Source organism: Diadema setosum, chromosome 9 (assembly GCF_964275005.1).
Source record: "Diadema setosum chromosome 9, eeDiaSeto1, whole genome shotgun sequence".
Classification (NCBI taxonomy): domain Eukaryota; kingdom Metazoa; phylum Echinodermata; class Echinoidea; order Diadematoida; family Diadematidae; genus Diadema; species Diadema setosum.
This window is the reverse complement of record NC_092693.1, coordinates 23,105,408-23,111,407: the sequence shown is the minus strand read 5'-3', so window position 1 is coordinate 23,111,407 and position 6,000 is coordinate 23,105,408.

Genomic DNA, 6,000 nt, shown 5'->3' with positions numbered 1-6,000 from the left:
GGGAGGAGCTGAATGCTATGCTCTATAAAAACAAAACAAAACAGATGAATGCAAAACTCAGTATTTCTATCTGCTACAACACACATCTATATCAATAGAGGACAATCAAGCGTCATGAAGAAATGGCATAGGATTCTGAAATGAGATCTCTCTTTCCCAGAAGAAACTGAGCTCCTGCAGTGCTCCGAGGTTTATTTCTTGTATTCTCTCATGAAAAGCCAATTTTTACCCTATCCACACCAGTGTACTTTAGACTTGCCTCAATACATACCATTTGTGGTTTAAAGCAAAGGTAATGATGACACCTTGCATCGTGTGTGAAGCAGTGACCTTCTGCTGCATGAGTTGGCAGCCACTGCTTGGTAGCGAAGTAATTGGAATCCTAGGTTGTCATTGTCACACAGTTGTCAGTGTTTTCCTGTCCAAAGGGCCTATCTCACTAGTGCAACTCACTGCTGGGACTGATCAGACTTGGCAACTCGAAAGACTCGAAAGTTAATATTATTGGCTTGTGCTCTCACCAAGAAGGCTCACCAAGACTCAAGGGTGATGTCGGAGACGTCTCCAAACAAGGTAATAACTTGTTTACCCAGAAACTGCGGGAGCGCCACCGTGACTTCCCAGCAGTGGTAGAGACATCTCCATAACATCTTCACATCATTGGCCACTTTGTCACCATGGGCCTTTGCAACTGTGGGTCTCTTCATGGTTGCAGAGACATTTTGGAGATGCTACAGGCAAAATTAGTCTCTGCAACGTGACTACAGTTGATGGAGACATCATGGAGACATCGCAGAGACGTCTCCATTAGTCTCTACAATGTGGCCGCAACTCATGAAGGCGTTACATAGACATTGCAGTGACGTCTCCAAGACCAGCTTGAGACTGGAAAGAGTCTTGGAGAGAAAAAAAAAAATCAAACAAGTTTGATTCTCCCCTGACTCTCTGGAGACCCAGCTTGTCTCCAGGAGATGTCACAGAGATGTCGTGGAGACGTCTCTGCATCCACCAGAGACTTGAGTCACCACCAGGTTGCCACCTACAGAACTTGTTCGGTACCGGGTATTCATTGCTACCCAGAGCGTGGATGCAGTGCAAAGTTTTCCTGTTATTGGCAGTTTATTCAAGGTGACACCATTTATTATGTTTTGAGATATTTGTACATTTGGAGAAAAGTATGGCTGACACAAGATTGGGTTGCTAAGTGTTTGACCGTCGTTATACACCACCAGAACAGCATAAAGTGGTACACTTCATTGTGTGCTCTACACCGTGTATTCATGGTGTCACTGTTCAACCAAAATGATTGCAAATTTTTGCATGTTCAATGTATATAGACCAATTCAGTAAGAAAAGAAAAATGGGGGTGGGGAGGGGGAGTAAATTGTAAACTGTTCTGAATGAAAGACAAAATAGTTTTTAGCAATATTTTCCTACCAGGAAACTGGGATCAGCATGGTGGTGGAGTTGAGATGCTGGGTGGTGGCTGAAAGTCAAGTTGGGATGGAAAGGGTTAAGGGTAGGGGAGAGTTTACTCTCTCACGCGACCTCATTGAAGAGCAATGTGTTGAGCAGATGTGGGCTGTGTTAATACTGCTCGTTATTCTGCACATCTGGTGGGGAGCGATGCCTGTTTTTCCATTTCACTCTCTGTCGCTTATGGGGTAAAGTGATTAGGTGCATCAGACAACGCGATAACAAGCATTGCACCCGGGGCGCGCACGGAGAAGGACTTGCACATCAATTACATGTGTGACGAAGCTAACTTGCAGGCTGCAGTTTACAGAGGGGTAGAGAGGACACTACTTTGCCAAGAGGTATTGGGCAACCAACTTAAGTAAGGTTAAGCAGTATTCCCATAGTCCCATACACTTACACCCTATCCATGATATTGCGTAAAGGCATGAACATTAATCTTGCCATTCCTTTTTTTATTCCTTTGGTTTCTGAGACCTTCCTGTTGTTGTAGATGTGTGGCAAGGTCACATGGCAGAGCACACTTCTTGATTCGAGGAAAACTTCTTCACAACATGACGATTTCATCAAATAATGTTAACCCTTTGTGGGAAGGAGAACTAAACTTTTATGAGTCAATTCTTTTAATAGAACATGTCGAGAGAATCCAGCGATCTCATTGGTCGAGAACCACGTATCAAATTTTTACTGGCAGCACGCTTGATCACTGGCAATAGACACAGTAAACATGTCGCACGTACTTGTAACAAAGAGTTCACATACCTAGCAAGAGATGGTCCATACAGTAAGAACAAGTAGCCCGTGTTTGCGCACTTGGCAAGAGATGGCTAGCCGTGCATCAGTACCATGCATCAGTGAAAATTTCATGCATCAGTAATATCACTGGTGCATGGTTTCATCTAAAGCAAGCCAAACAGAAAGACTTACAAATTGTAAGAAATCTGATGTAATAGAAATTAATTTTTGGCAAAATTTGTCACAGTTCTATAAAATAAATGATGTACGTGGTTTTTTTTTTGTGTGTGTGTGTGTCAGAAGGAATAGTATGCATGCGGTAACTATGGAATTTGGCCTAAACCCACTCAGCTTCGCCTCATGGGTTAAAGGGATGGTACAGTATTGGTGGAGATGAGAATTGGGCTTCTAACTTTTTGCGAGATACCAAGAAAACACTTATGATATAGTACAGAGCATACCATTTTAAGAGGACTTCAAAGTTTATTTGATGAAAATCAGATTTGGAATGACTGAAACATCCAAAAACAAAGTAAAACAAAGCGATCGTAATAAAGTGTGGGTCCCACACTTTATTAGAATTGCTCTTTTTTGGATATCTCAGCCATTTCAAAACCAATTTTCATCAAATAAACATTGAATTCCTCATAGAATTACATGCTCTTTCATATTTCATAAGAGGTTTCTCATTATCTCACCCAAAAATGTTAGAAACCTGAAATTAGGTCTCAACCAAAACTATACGATCCCTTTACGTTGTGCACACAATTCCTACTGACACACTCAGACTCGTTCATCATTTGTATAATGTAGGTGGCTAACCCTACAATTGCCACTCTCGGCAGTTTCAATTGTATCTCAATTTCTTCGCAAAATATATTATCACAAATCAATGTTACATAGATGGTGGGAGAGCCAAACTTGCTACATTTTCTGTGAAAGTGAACGCATGCCGGAAATAGTTCTTACCATTACCAGGTGATTTTCTTTTTCAAGTCCACCTGTTTTCAAGCTCTTTTGTTTCGACTGTTTAAGTTGTCCATGTCCCTGGGAAGAAATAGGAAGACCTCAATTCAAGAAGGGACCTTGGTCTTGGATGATGACCCAGAAACGTTAAAGGAGGCACGAGCGAGAAAAGTGCAGGTGGTTGCGAGCTGACCCCTTTCCAATCTCCCTCCTGCTTCATTTTTATTTTTTTTTTTTGCTTTTCTCTTCTGCAGATAAGAACGAAATTCGCCCTTGTGGGGGATTACTATTACATTTCATCGAAATCGTTATGGTTCCTTCCACATTTGATCAAGATCTGTGCATATGTGATCGGCACCCCTTCCTATTCCCCCTTTCCCCTCCTACTGTACCAGCAAGTGTAACAGATAGCATTTCACTGAAACTATATTTCTTTTTTTCTCTCTCTTCTTACATTGTAACGGTATAACAACAGATGTACCATCACGTCCCAATCTACCTTGAAATATTACTTTTGTGGGGTTGTATTGTCGTCCCTGCCATCCTCTAGTATTTGTGTAAGTGGTGATGTAAACCAGGCGTAGGTCGTGATCACTCTCCATTTTTGCTGGCAGGGGCGCAGAGGTCCGTCCCTCTGAAGACCGAGCTATTTTATGAGCAATGATTTGTTCGAGTTGCAGGTAGCTGGAGAATACAGGTGATGGTTGCATTTTCTTCATACTTTGCTTTTTTCCCTTGTATCCTATCTCACTTTCCCCCTTTCTTTGTCTATGTATATGTTTCTCTCTGTCTCACCATTATATCTTCAATTTCTCATGCCCCTGAGTCAACCAGTACCAGTAGTACCTACTAGCATCTTGTATACACATCCCATAATAGGTTTAATATGAGGGAAATTTTTCCTTATCATTCTGTTTTCCCTCACTTCGCTGTGATCAGGTCTGTCTGGTTTTCCCTAGCTCCACCTTGTCGATATTAATATCTTCTCCGAGTCTATTTTAACATTTCTCTTCTATTGTTCGCTGTATAACTGTGACCTGCTTCTGTTTGGAGATTTAGAGGATACTGGTACTGCCTGTGAGGTTGTATAAATGCCTTCAAGCAAGGAGAAAATTTGTACTGTGAATATGTTGATAGAAATCATTCGAATCAAGTTCTTTGAAAGCAAAGTTGCATAACGCTCCTCCCAAATGTGTTTCTCGAGTCATGTTTCGCCAAATAAGAGTTCCATTGCACACAAGTTACTGGTTGTTAGATCACGATGCAAAAATTCATTTTGTTTGCCACCATTCACATTGCAAGCAAAGGGATATTCAAATTCTCAAACTGTGCATGCCTTAGCAATGACTTTTCAACCCCACTTCAAGGCCTCATGCCCAGAGTTCCATTGTGGGATTTAAAAAAAAAAAACCAGAAAGTCAACTTTTGTGTGCCATTAACAAACACTGTTTGAGGTGAACTATCATGAAGGGATTTAAAAAAAAAAATCAAGAAAAACTAACTTTTGCATCACTGACACTGATGCATATTGCAGTAGTTTCTATTTGTGTGTGTGTGTGTGTGTCCATGTGTCCATGCAGAAGAAGCTTTGTTTTTGTGTCATGTTGCCAAAACTTTTTTTTTTTTTTTTTTTTGGGGGGGGGGGGTGTTTGTGTGAATTGGCCTGTCATCCAAAGGTTTTTTTCTTGGGTTTGGATATAGCTATGTAATCTGGAATAAATTGACCGCAAAGACACTTTGAAGGAGTAGTATAGCTGGACCTTCATTTACTTTCACTGACAAACCCTTTGCTATCTGTATAGTGCTTGCATGCGTAGGCCTAGTAAACTAACGTGCATTTGTGCTGTGAGCTACGTGTTTTATTTGACAGACCGCGGGGCCTGCAACACAGCTGTTGTGAGGAATGTAGTTTGCACTTTGTCGCAGGGAGACTCGTTTCAGTGTCTGTGAACAGTTTGAGAATCTAAACGCAAATAATTGAAGCATTTGAAATAAAGTGATTACGAGTGACAATTTTTCACCAAGCATTCACACCATGCCGAAATCTTCTCATGTTTATGTGCGCAACAAAAAAAAAAGAAAAAAGAAAAAAGGAAATGAAAATGGTTCGTTTGAGAATTGAGCATGTTATTATCAGCTGCTCGCCTGTTGTCAATAAACTGGAGGCGCTGTGAGTAATATGGTGATAAGGTTATCCCCGCTACCATGTGAGAAAGTGACACCTGTTGGCACAGGCAGTGTAGATGATGAGGAGATAAATGTCTCCATGACTCAAGGGCCTTGGAGATAGCCACTTTCTTAACTCTCCGAAATGGAAATGACGTACGTGGTCCAAATTTCACCTCTTCGTTTGCTCCCGGGGCGGAAGGGAGAAACACTAGCAATCGTTCGGACACGGGGGACGTGACAGAAATGATGTTGAACCCAACCAAACAAGTTATTGTAGCCCAGTTTTGATATCACTGCATACTGCCAGCCAGTTTCGAGAACCAGAATGGTACCAACAGTGAAAAGTCACTTCAGCTAAGCCAATGATATTTTCAAAGTTTTTTTTTTTTAATTCATTTTTTTTTTTGCATCTCCTGTGGGCTACCAACAAAATGATCATCATTCTTGATCTTCTCAATGTTCATTTTAATGTTTTGAGCGTAGGATTTCATATTTTTTCATCAAATATATTTCCTGCACGACAAGGGCAAGTTGTAAGTCAGATCTGTACTATGATCGTATGTGTGAAATTGAGTAAGAGATGATATGTCCAACGAAAGGAGAGAATGATGCATTTTTTTTTTTGGGGGGGGGGAGGGGGTGTCATGATTGACT